Below are 14308 nucleotides of genomic sequence, written 5' to 3'. Positions count from 1 at the left end.
TATGTATTGAATGACACTAGTAGGTGATTCAAGCTTCACTAGGAGCAACCTTATCTCATAAAACATAAAGCACTTGTTTAAGTCACACCTAGAGAGCGTACTTCTAGGAAACTTGATAAGTAGAATACGGTAGTCGAGCGCTTCCGTGTGCGGTGAACTTAGGAGATAATAACGGAATAGTTGAGCGTACTAATTATTCTAGGGTTGTTAGTGACAAGATACTTTGCAGAAACTAGCTATATCAAAAAGATTCACGTTTTGTGACTGAAAAAGAGTTCTTGATCATTCTCATCCTCATATTTGCATTAGTATTTGTGTCCATAGTCTTGCATTACTGTTATTCAGAAATTAAATTGACAACTTTAACTCAACTCTCCCTTGGGACGAACCTGCTTATCCGTATACTACTAGTTAGTGTTAGAGCACTGCTCGGTCGAACTCGCATGCGTTGTTATCTCAAGCATGTTTATCAAATTTAGTTGTCAAAACTATATGTCTTGATTTCTAGACTACTTATAGCTCAGTCTCGGTTTAGGATAGTTTAGTGTAGTTGAGCTCCAGACTCCATGGCGATCATCTTACGAATACGAAGAACTAATCAAGGAACCGGTGGAACTTCATCCGACTAAAAGGTATTGGAGACTTGATCTTATCTATCACTCAAAATTCTATCTCTCTATCTCCTACTCTTGAGACAAAGTCGTATAAGTATGATAGTTTTCATACATACACATTTGCTATTTCGAGCCGAGTTTACTCGCCTATCTTTTTCTCGAAATACGTGTTGGTAAGCTTTCGTTTTAACCACTTTTCATCTTTATCTGTGACGAAAGTCATGATGACGTTTCAATCTTGAAAATAGCTTTGATGACGATAGTCGTGAATAACGACTGTTATAACATTATAGAAGAATGTTTCAATGATTGAAATGTAGATTTGAGATTATGTAACCAACTATGGATATAAGCATATATAGTGTGTTCGCACATTATTGTATAAATACATGTGCCGGAAACCAAGTGTGTGCACTTGTACATGAGATATTGGTGAAGGAGACAGGTTGGGTATGCGTACTCGTGAAAGTTTTCGACCGAAAATTTCTGCTGGAGTTTGTATTTACAAACTGGAAAACCAGTCACCTTAGGTACACGTACCCATACGCGTACTCACGGAAGTTTTCGAACCGAAAATTTCTGCTGAGTTTCCAAACTCAAATCCGGTAGCTAAGGTACACGTACCCGTACGCGTACCCAAGCTGGTTATTTCTCAAATCGGAAAGTTCATGAACTTAAAATAATAAATCAATAAGGAATGCAATCTTTGCAAACCGTGGCTATATTGTCGATGAGTTGATTCAAGTTGTGTCTATGTCTACGAAACTACTTCTCTTGTAGTTGAGCGATCTGATCTTGCCATTTTCTATCGTACGAGTTCAATTGAATAATTGACTTGAGATTATACCTCCGATATGGCAAGATAAAAAGAAATCACAAACATCTTCGTCTCATCGTTTGTGATTCCGCAACATCTTGTTTCGCTACCATAAGATTAAGATTGTTGTGAGGTGATTGATATTTCTAGGCTGTTATTCGAGAATATAAGTCCGGATTATCAATTAGTTCCTGTTCACCTTGATTTATCAAAAGACAGAACAAAAACTCTTATGTCTATCTGTGGGAAACAGATTTACCTATCATAGACTTTTCTGTGTGATACATATTTGTTTATTAAAGTCTTCAACTTTGGGTCGTAGCTACTCTTGGTTGTGGGTGAGATCAGCTAAGGGAATCAAGTATGTAGTATCCTGCTGGGATCAGAGACGTAAGGAGCGCAACTGTACCTTGAATCAATGTGATATTGATTAGGGTTCAACTACAGTCCAGACCAAAGTTAGTTTGTAGTAGGCTAGTGTCTGTAGCGGCTTAATACAGTGTGGTGTTCAATCTGGACTAGGTCCCGGGGTTTTTCTGTATTTGCGGTTTCCTCGTTAACAAAATTTCTGATGTCTGTGTTATTTCTATTCCGCATTATATGTTGTTATATAATTGAAATATCACAGGTTGTGCGTTAATATCAATCAATTAGAATATCCAACCTTTGGTTGTTGATTTAAATTGATTGACACTTGGATATTGGTCTTTGGTACCATCCAAGTTATTATCCTTGTATTTGATAAAGACTTGCAGATTTCTATCTGCTTGAGTAAAGATCAAATCAAGTGAGAGAGATATTAACTCCTCGATATACTTTTCTCTAGATTGAGTCTGACTGTCTAGTTGATTCTCTAGAAAGTATATTGTAGTGAGTCCATACAGATTGCTAATCGAAATATTGGGTGTGGTTGTTAGACCCCCACTTTTTCAATTGGTATCAGAGCAGGCAAACACGTTTAAGACCTCAAAAGTCTGTGTTTTTAGCGATCTGACTCTGGACAAAAGTGTTATCTCTGATAAACACGTCACCAGAAATAAAAACTCTGTTTCTAATAGGTCTATTAAAAATAAAGATGCTTCAATCTCGGGTATAGACGAACCCAGTGTTCAAATGAAACACACTAACACTGACATGTGTTATCCTGATGAATCTAACACTGCTATTCAAGAGGAAACAACTAGAGAGAGTAAACTGATTCTAAACCTTGTTAGAATTCTAGCTGAAAGATTCAAACAGTTAAAAAAACATGTGAATGTTCTTTTCGGTGTAGTAACAGACTGTGGCTCCAGTGAAAAGGCTTCTCTTAAAGAAAAACTTGAAGTTCGATCAACTCGTATCTTACTTGAGGATAAACTTAAAAAGGATGCTTTAGAAATTGAACATCTTTTGAGTAAACTCTCCATTCGATGATGTTCACAAAAGACTGCTATACCGTCTACTTCTATTCAAACTGAAAGAGCTCCAGTTTCAGAAGTAACTCCTGACTCTCTCCTAACTGAACCTGATGAGCAGGAGATTCACACATCAGTTGAAAGAGAGAAATCTCCAAACGATGATGTTAAGTATGCAATCTCTAATCACTCCCGTGATCAGAAAGCGTACCTTCTTTGTGATTTAAAAGGGAATATACTGCAAAAGAGGAAACCCAAGTTGAAAAACAAATCGTTGGTTCAACTTCAACACACCTTAGATTTAATTCTTAAAGGTGTAACTGATATTCGTATGTCTAAACCAATTGGTTTCAGTATACATCCTGTGTTTCCCACCAGGAAAGTGAGTCCAATGAGTTTCTCAACTGCACAAAAGCATAGTAGACCTCTTGACAAATATCATTCAAGAAGAACTCATGTTCTCTCTCTTGTCAGTAATGGAGATAATGTTAAAACTGATGTGAATCATGTATCAAGTGAAGAATGCATATATAAACAGATGGATGACAATCTAAAATTGATTATTTAAGGATATAAGGAAATCATTAACAAGCTGTCAGCTCCATCTAGATGTTCTTTTTCAGGTAAGAATCCTTACTATGTGTCGTATTATGATGATAGTAAATTTTATGATAACTTTTTACATCATAAAAATATTCTTCCTGGTAACAGAAGAAAAGGGTTTAACCAAAAACGATATTCATTTGATGAGCTAAAAGCTCATACTTGTGCCACTTAATCACAAGGTTGGATGATCTCTTACAAAAATCCTTGTTAAGAGAGATATGTTCAGGTATACTTGTTGTAAATGTGTTTTCATATTCTCAAGCTATTTTCTTATCGTCCTTAGCAGGAGTATCCTTACAAACATGTTTACATAAGTATTTGTTTTTCTTCAAGAGTTTTATTTTCTTTGAAATTTTGGTTCAAACCATTTGCTGCCTGTGTTCTCAAAAATAAGTTTTCTCATGAGACATAATTTCTTTTGAGGCACTGAAGGTTCTTCACATAGCAATTTTTTTTTTGCAAGGTCATGTACATACGACCCTTGTGGTTCTTTTGGGTGGAAATTGTACTCGTACTGGTTACCCGTGTAACTGACACGAATCAATTAAGGAAACCTTAATTTTTCCTTCCTATGAAACCTTTAAGTACCCAAGATACCGAGTTACATAAGTCACGTACGCAAACTCTAGCTTTTTTTGGTTGTCAAGGATGTCTTCCTCTTCATCTCATTATGGTGATTTTGCTAAAGGATTCCTTGAGAAAGGTTTTGGTTTCAAAACAAAAGGAAGGAAGAAAAGAACTCTTGTAGAAGATGGCACTACTAATGCCTCATCTTATATTGCTTACTCACATAAAGATGTTGAGAATGAGGATATCTTCTCGAAGACGTAGTTGTTAACATGAAGACGCAGTTGTTAACATGAATCACAAGCTCGAAGTCCGTGAAGCTGCCGTACATGAAATCTAATGTAGCTTGTGATCGGTTTCCAGTAGATTTTGTTTTATGTTCTTTATTTTTGTATAGGAAACTTCTTAAGAGAATTTTATTCTTGTTTTTGTTTAAGAAGAATAACTAGGGTTTGGAATAGCCATTATTGTGAGTACACATAGCTATGTCCAACGTTTTCATCTTCTTGTTTTTAGATTTATTTGTTTAAATTCTAAAGTTGGTTTGGAAGATGATTTTTGCAGTATTAATATTTATGATTTTATATATTGCAATATGTTATGGGATATTTGTGTGCGTCCGTGAACTATTATTGTCCCATACAATGTCAAAAGTTATCTCGTTTATATGTCGATATGCATGTACTGATACAAGATCGATGAACTTCTTGACATAACAAAAGTTAATCCTATTATGTCATTTATTGATGGAAGATAGGTTAAAATCTTTTGTTTACGAGGATTATGTCTATTGCATGTCATTGTGCAAATAGTGATTGAAAATAGAATGAATCCTTGTATATTTCGCAGTATTGATCTTTCCCTGATCCATATTTTATGTGTATACTGTGCGGCTCCATAAGTCTTCTTGTGTGAGCATTTCCAACTAAACAAATCATAGATTCATTTGTGATTATTTTGGTTGTGCATTCCGATTAAATTAATCATAGGTTCTCTTGTGGTTAGTTTAATTGAGAATTTTTGGATAACAAAATCATTTTGTGGTTTTTGGTGTCCAAAGAAATCCTTCTTTTCTCGTAAAAGTAAGGTCGCTCTTGTTGTTCTTTCGGGAATGACATCAAATTGGGGAGATTTCTTTTGAACTTGCGCTTAATTTCCATATCTTTGTGAGGAGTGCGGCTGTGGAATTTTTATGGGTTATCTTGTATCTTTATATACTCCTTGATGAATGCATTTAGCCTCGGCTATTTGATTGCATCTAAACAAGTTGATATGTACTTTTCTTTGGTCTTGAAGCATCTCCGTGGAAATTTCATTAGGATCCCACTAGTTTTCGTACCTTTTCCCATTTTATTGACAAAGAGGAGGAGAATTAATGTGTAGTTCGCACTACAAATAGATATGGTTTTCGGATCATTATGTAAGGGGGAGTGGTTTTCATGTTGAGATGAAAGTATTGACTAAGGGGGAGTAATACTTATCACCGTAGTATTGTTGTCGAAGTTGTGATATAAGAACTTTGATACTGTGTAATAATACTGTGACACTATATAACAATGATCGAGAGCTTTTGTTTTCTCATTGTTATGGCTACGAAACTTCAACAACTATGATGTTGAATTGAACATCTATGGAATCATGGGAGTACTTGGAAAATACGAAGTTTTGAAGCAATGTTGAAGCACCAAGGAGATCAAGCATGTGGACGAGAAGCTACAAAGTTTTATTTATTTTGTAATCCACATGTATTGATAGTTTTGCCACTAAAATTGACAAAGGGGGATATTGTTAGAGCACTGCTCGGTCGAACTCGCATTGCTATCTCAAGCATGTTTGTCAAATTTAGTTGTCAAAACTATATGTCTTGATTTCTAGACTATTTATAGCTAAGTCTCGGTTTAGGACAGTTTAGTGTAGTTGAGCTCCAGACTCCATGGCGATCATCTTACGAAGACGAAGAACTACTCAAGGAACCAGTGAAACTTCATCCGACTAAAAGGTATGTGGAGTCTTGAACTTATCTATCACTCAAAAGTCTATCTCTCTATCTCCTACTCTTGAGATAAAGTCGTATAAGTATGATAGTTTTCATACATACACATTTGCTATTTCGAGCCGAGTTTACTCGCCTATCTTTTTCTCTAAATACGTGTTGGTAAGCTTTCGCTTTAACCACTTTTCATCTTTATCCGTGACGAAAGTCATGATGACGTTTCAATCTTGAAAATAACTTTGATGACGATAGTCGTGAATAACGATTGTTATAACATTATAGAAGAATGTTTCAATGATTGAAATGTAGAGTTGAGATTATGTAACCAACTATGGATATAAGCATATATAGTGTGTTCGCACATTAATGTATAAATCCATGTGCCGGAAACCAAGTGTGTACACTTGTGCATGCGATATTGGTGAAGGAGACAAGTTGGGTACGCGTACTGGTGGAAGTTTTCAACCGAAAATTTCTGTTGGAGTGTGTAGTTTAAAAATCAGAAAACCAGTCAACTTAGGTACGCGTATTCACGGAAGTATTCGAACCGAAAATTTCTGCTAAGCTTCCAAACTCAAATTCGGTAGCTAAGGTACACGTACATGATGTGATTTGTAGATAGTGGTAAAAGTGGTTCGATTCTCAGACTTGCGAAGGATAAAATATAGACTTAAATTCTAAAACTAAAATAGAAAACACACTAAAAGTTGTAGCAAACTCAATCAAAGATGATATCAATATTAAAAGAACACTGAGGCTAAGATTCCACTATTTTCAAAGTTTAAAGTGATTTAATCCAATCTTTGTATTCATGCAATTTTCTCGTTCAATTTGATTCTTACTATTGCAACAAGTAGATTTTCAAAAGCAATAATTGTAAATACCAAGTATGAAGCATCAAAAGTCTTAAACTAAGCATACTCCATCAAAATAGATCAAAATTACTCAAATAAAAATCATATTCGATATTATTTCAAGGCAAGTAATCATAATAAAATTGCAATAAATAGATAAAAGAGAATATACCACTTCTTGTTGGAAAAATAGCTTCCTCTAGCGCCTCAGCAATGGGGTTTAGCTCCTCATATTATCCATGTTCTCAAAATATGTTTTTATAGCTCAAAAGTGTACAAGGAGGTGAAAAAGTGATAACACAGCCGATTCGCAACAGTGTGAAGGTGTTGCAGAATCTTTGTTACAAAGAGGAAACAGTAGCTAAAGACCTAATGCAATTACTGTTGATAAACGATAGATGGGTTCTGCTGTTGAATAGCGATAGTGTTCTGCGACAGATACTTGTGCGTCAATGTTCTTCGTGTTCCTCCTCTTCAGCAGCAGCAGCAGAATATTGTATTTTCCTGCAACTCGATCTCTGGAGCTATGTGGTGTTCTAAACTTATCCTAAGGTTTCGTACCCCCTATATGAGACTCGAAACAACTTATATATACTATACAGGTGACGATATTTCGAGAAATATTTCAATTATCTTCCCGTTCTTTTCTCTGTAAGTCACGGACTTTTCTCCCTTCCTTTTTTATCTTTAGGCGGCTTCTGTTTTGTTGAAACTTCCTAAAGTAGATAAGAGTCGAAACATAGGGTAATATTTCTTCTCCAGCTTCCGACGTAACTTCCAAATATAAGACACCATATCCCGGGAAACGTTCACCTCCCTGTTTAATCGTGCAAGACATCAAACCTTCCATTCTTTACGTTTCCAAACAACTACCTTTCCTGTTTTGATGTACTGGATCATTCCCAGTCCGTATCCAAATAGAAAGTCCACTAAATTCTCGTCCAAACCTCTTCCCAAATCTTCCAGCGAAGCTCCGAGTATATTTCCGACACTGTCTTGCTTCAAATCGATTATCTATCCCAGCTTCACCGAATCCATTAACTATACCTTTCCTGTTAAGCCAAAACAGGCCCATACAAGAAGTTTTTGCGATTGAATCTCTCTATAACCTCTCCAAAAATCAAACCCTAATTTCTTCCCGTGAAAATCCATTTTTCCCGGCAAATTTGAGAATTCAAATCGTGAAGAAGAAGGGTGTCCCCCTAATCTACTGCTGGGGTGCGAATAGCAATTGGTGGTGAGTAGTAAAGAGGATAGACCTTATCAATTGGGTGCCCCTTAGTAATTGAAGTGCCCCTTATCCAAACTGAGAGTCTGAATAGTAATTTTCTCCCACGAGCGCAAATACCACTTTTCGAGCCAATTTTCCCGCAAAAGCTTATTTCTCCAAAAACACCTACAAAAACATAAAATACCAAAATAAGTACAAAAATGGGTACTAACAAAATAGAAAATCGAGATCAAAATAGACACATAAATGCGTCTATCAGTACCCGTACGTGTACCCAAGCTGGTTATTTCTTAAATCGGAAGTTCGTGAACTTAAAACAATATCAATAAGGAATGCAATCTTTGCAAACCGTGGCTATATTGTTGATAAGTTGATTCAAGTGAATCAAACCGATTTTGTTTCAATTGTGTCTATGTATAAATACCTAAGCAGTTGAACAACTCTATCAACTAGTTCTTATGAGTCATTTGAACTAGTTATGAGAAAGATGAATATGGTTGAGATGAAAGTACTCATGTGGCTAACCTCGGTTAACTATTTGTGAACCAACTAAGTGTACACGTTTAGTTACGGTTACTCAAACCTAAATGAAACACATTTCATTTGTGTATGACAATCTAAGTTTCTACCTAACGGTTGAAAGATATTGGCTTGAAGAAATCAGGTTTTCCATCTAACGGTGAATATTGAATGCTTTGTTATCAAGGTAACTTAGATTGCAAACCCTGATTTGAAAACTATATAAAGGAGACATCTATCATCTAGAAAAACTAATCCCCACACCTCTTGTGTGATACTAGTTAGTTTGCTAGAGTCGATTCTCCTTTAACCTTAGGTTTCTTCCCGAGACCCTGTAGGTTAACGACTGAAAGACTTCATTGGGATTGTGAAGCCAGAAGAAACTAATTCTCTTGTAGTTGAGCGATCTTATCTTGCCATTTTCTATCGTACGAGTTCAATTGAATAATTGACTTGAGATTATACCTCCGATATGGTAAGATAAAAAGAAATCACAAACATCTTCGTCTCATCGTTTGTGATTCCGCAACATCTTGTTTCGCTACCATAAGATTAATATTGTTGTGAGGTGATTGATATTTCTAGGCTGTTATTCGAGAATATAAGTCCGGATTATCAATTAGTTCCTGTTCACCTTGATTTCTCAAAAGACAGAACAAAAACTCTTATGTCTATCTGTGGGAAACAGATTTACCTATCATAGACTTTTCTGTGTGATACATATTTGTTTATTAAAGTCTTCAACTTTGGGTCGTAGCTACTCTTGGTTGTGGGTGAGATCAGCTAAGGGAATCAAGTATGTAGTATCCTGCTGGGATCAGAGACGTAAGGAGCACAACTGTACCTTGAATCAATGTGATATTGATTAGGGTTCAACTACAGTCCAGACCAAAGTTAGTTTGTAGTAGGCTAGTGTCTGTAGCGGCTTAATACAGTGTGGTGTTTAATCTGGACTAGGTCCCGAGGTTTTTCTGTATTTGCGGTTTTCTCGTTAACAAAATTTCTGGTGTCTGTGTTATTTATATTCCGCATTATATGTTGTTATATAATTGAAATATCACAGGTTGTGCGTTAAGACCAATCAATTAGAATATCCAACCTTTGGTTGTTGATTTAAATTTATTAACATCAAACCTTCAATTCTTTACGTTTCCAAACAACTACCTTTCCTGTTTTGATGTACTGGATCATTCCCAGTCCGTATCCAAATAGAAAGTCCACTAAATTCTCGTCCAAACCTCTTCCCATATCTTCCAGCGAAGCTCCGAGTATATTTCCCACATTGTCTTGCTTCAAATCGATTATCTATCCCAGCTTCACTGAATCCATTAACTATACCTTTCTTGTTAAGCCAAAACAGGCCTAAACAAGAAGTTTTTGCGATTGAATCTCTCTATAACCTCTCCAAAAATCAAACCTTAATTTCTTCCCGTGAAAATCCATTTTTCCCGGCAAATTTGAGAATTCAAATCGTGAAGAAGAAGGGTGTCCCCCTAATCCACTGCTGGGGTACGAATAGAAAGTGGTGGTGAGTAGTAAAGAGGATAGACCTTATCAATTGGGTGCCCCTTAGTAATTGAAGTTCCTCTTATCCAAACTGAGAGTCTGAATAGTAATTTTCTCCCACGAGCGCAAATACCACTTTTCGAGCCAATTTTCCCGCAAAAGCTTATTTCTCCAAAAACACCTACAAAAACATAAAATACCAAAATAAGTACAAAAATGGGTACTAACAAAATATAAAATCGAGATCAAAATAGACACATAAATGCGTCTATCAAATACCCCCAAACCTATTATTTTCTAGTCCTCGAGCAAAAAATAAATAAAATAAAATCCTAACTCACTGCCGCAGGCATCGTCGATTGCATTTAGCGTATGCAATAAGCCTTTAAACCCCTAGGTGTCCCTAGTGGCGGAGTGTTGTCTCCGGAGGGCTTACCATAGGTATACCCACAAAACCTTTATACTCCAGACCCTACCTATCTACACAGAACCTTGGAAGGCACTAAAGAATCTCCTTGGTTGGCATACTTATTGACTACAGGAGGAAGTACCCTGATGCGAAATTCCAATTGATGTACACGAGTTCGCACTCAAGCATACTAAAATTCATATGAAGTGACAGAGCTCTACTCAGATAGTCGCACTATGGACATCAATATCTGGAGTCAAAACTAATCACATGGATAGATCAAGAAGACGGATATAGAGAAAAACATAAATGGTTTTGATGTTTACTAGGTGAACGGTGTTTCTCATATCTGTCTGAAGGCCTCCGCCAAAATGAACCTATCCTAATGGACTGAGATACTAGTCTGACTAATATCAACACATTGGCATATACAAGGGTACCAGTGGTCGATAATCCTAACTCTAGGTCAACACAACCGGCATATACAAGGGTTCCAGTGGTCGACTTTATTGAATTTATTCCAGTTGGTCTGATGGTCTGGTCTCAATTTCTCTTTTTTTTTTTTTTTTTTGTATCTCAATCACTCTAATTCACCCTAGCATTGGTAACAACTTGAATCGTGAGCCCCACCTAATCACTTAGAGAAACATAGTTTAAAAACAAAACAAAATAAAAACAGAAGTGAAAAGGACTCAACGAGATATGGTGAAACTATCATGTTATTTCTAACACCTGCTCTGTGCTTTTATGAATAGACTCTTTAGATGTTGCCATCTAGTCAGATTGGTTCCTCAACTCCTACAACCAAAATGCTTCCATCCACTTAGATTGGTTAGTGCCATCCTTAATAGGGATAAATTTCTAGGCTCTGGAGTTTATTTATTGCAACGAAAAGGTAACAAAAAGTTCTACCCCACCCCCAAACTTAAATCTAACATTGTCCTCAATGTTTCTAATAAAAACAGTACCAAAATATAAGTAACATGAGGAAATAGTAAAGAGAGAAGTCGGAAAGATAGTACCTGGGTGAAGTGTAACCAAAAACCTACAAAAATATTATACAACATACAAAATCGCCTCGATGGTCAATCAAGGTAAACAGGGTCCTCCAGAGGGACCTCCTCAACATCACCTGTAGGAAAAGGCTCTAAAAAGGGCTTCAATCGCTGACCGTTAACCTTCGAAGAACTACTACCATCTGGTGTCTCAATCTCAACAGCGCCATGAGGAAAAACAGTACGGACCACAAAAGGACCGGTCCACCGAGAGCGCAACTTCCCGGGGAATAGATGCAAACGAGTGTCATACAGAAGAACTTTTTGACCTGGAGAAAATGACTTTCGTAAAATATTCCTATCATGCACAAGTTTCATTTTGTTCTTATACTCCTTAGCACTATCGTATGCATCTCTACGAATCTCGTCCAACTCATTGAGCTGGAGCTTTCTTTGAGCTCCTGCCTTGTCAAGTGAAAAGTTTAAGTTCTTAATAGCCCAATAGGCTCGATGCTCTAACTCAACAGGCAGGTGACATGCCTTGCCAAACACTAAACGATAAGGTGACATTCCAATGGGTGTCTTAAAGAGTCATAAGGCATCAGTAAGCCTCGACGACCAGTCTTTCCTATTTGGATTAACTGTTTTCTCTAGAATACGTTTAATTTCCCTATTGGAAACCTCTACCTGACCACTAGTCTGAGGGTGATGGGGTTGCTACTTTATGGGTAATACCGTATTGTTTCATTAAAAGAGCAAACGGTCTATTACAAAAGTGTGAACCTCCATCACTAATTATAGCTCGCGGCGTACCAAAACGTGTAAGTATATTCTCTTTCAAAAACTGGACTACGACCCTGTGGTCATTCTTTTACACGGAACCGCCTCAACCCACTTAGACACATAGTCTACAGCGACAAGTATGTAAAGATAACCAAACGAAATAGGAAATGGACCCATAAAATCAATGCCCCACACATCAAAGACCTCAATCACTAAAATAGGGTTCAAAGGCATCATATTTCTACGGGAAATGGTTCCTAACTTCTGGCAACGCTCACAAGAAACACAATGACTATGGGAATCTTTAAACAACGAAGGCCAGTAAAATCCACACTGCAAAATCTTAGCAGCAGTCTTCTTAGCACTAAAATGACCCCCACATGCATGTTCATGACAAAAGGAGATAATACTAGACTGGTCACTCTCAGATACACATCTCCTAATAATCTGGTCCGGACAATACTTAAACAGATAAGGATCGTCCCAAAAGAAATGCTTAACCTCGGCTAAAAACCTAGAACGATCTTGCTTACCCCAATGTTGAGGTTCGACCAGTAACAAGATAATTCACTATATTTGCATACCAAGGTGATTGGGAAACAGAGAACAATTGTTCATCAGGAAACTATCCCTTATAGGAAGGGAATCTAGGGGAACTAACAACTAGCCTAGACAAGTGGTCTGCTACTACATTCTCTGCACCCTTTTTGTCTCTAATGTCTGGAAATTCTTGTAACAAAGGATCCATCTAATCAATCTAGGTTTGGTATCCTTCTTAGAAAAGGTATTTCAAAGCAGCATGATCAGTATAGTACGATCTTAGAACCTAATATAGGACCTAAACTTATCCAAGGCAAACACGATGGCTAAATTCCTTCTCGGTAGTTGTATAGTTCATTTGGGCATCATTCAGAGTTTTGCTAGCATATAAATCACATGAAGTAATTTGTTTTCTCGTTGACCTAACAACGCCTATAGCATAATCTGAAGAATCACACATAATTCAAAGGGTAGGTTCCAGTTAGGTGCCTGGACTATCGGGGCAGTAGTGAGTAAAGTTTTAAGCTTCTCAAAAGCCTCTAAACAAGCATCATCAAAGACAAACTTAACATCTTTTGCAAGCAAATTGCAAAGAGGTCTAGAAATCAAGCTAAAATCCTTAATGAATCGACGGTAAAAACCTGCATGCCCTAGGAATGACCTAATATCTTTTACGGTTTTTGGGACCTGTAAAGTCTTAATAAGGTCAACTTTGGCTTTGTCTACCTCTATACCCTTTGAAGAACGATGTGCCCTAAACAATTCCTGATTTAACCATGAAATGGCATTTTTCCCAATTAAGCACTAAATTTTTTCCTTACACCTAGTCAACACTAATGTCAATGATGATGCAAGCACTCATCGAAAGATGAACCAAACACTGAAAAATCATCCATAAAGACCTCTAAAACCGTTCTACCATATCAGAAAATATGCTCATCATACAACGCTGAAAAGTTGCAGGGGCATTACATACCCGAAAGGCATGCGTCTATACGCAAAGGTACCAAAGGGACAGGTAAAAGTGGTTTTCTCTTGGTCTTCTGGGGCAATAACGATCTGATTATAACCGGAGTAGCCATCTAAGAAGCAATAGTGACTATGTCCAGCTAATCTCTAGCATTTGGTCGATAAAAGGAAGGGGAAAGTGATCCTTCCTTGTGACCTTGTTCAATTTCCTATAGTCAATACAACACGCCATCCCGTGGTCACTCGGGTTGGGATTAATTCATTATTATCATTCTGGACTACAGTGATACCTGATTTCTTGGGGACAACCTGAACAGGGCTGACCCACTTACTGTCTGAAATTGGGTAAATAATACCCGCATCTAACAACTTAAGCACCTCTTTTCGAACTACCTCTTTCATGTTAGGGTTCAGTCGACGTTGCATCTCCCTAGAAGGTTTGGAGTCTTCCTCTAAATGAATCTGATGCATACACACGTAGGACTTATACCCTTAATGTCTGCTATAGTCC

The sequence above is a fragment of the Papaver somniferum genome, chromosome 8 (genome assembly GCF_003573695.1).
Source record: "Papaver somniferum cultivar HN1 chromosome 8, ASM357369v1, whole genome shotgun sequence".
NCBI lineage: Eukaryota > Viridiplantae > Streptophyta > Magnoliopsida > Ranunculales > Papaveraceae > Papaver > Papaver somniferum.
This window is presented reverse-complemented; position numbering follows the sequence as displayed.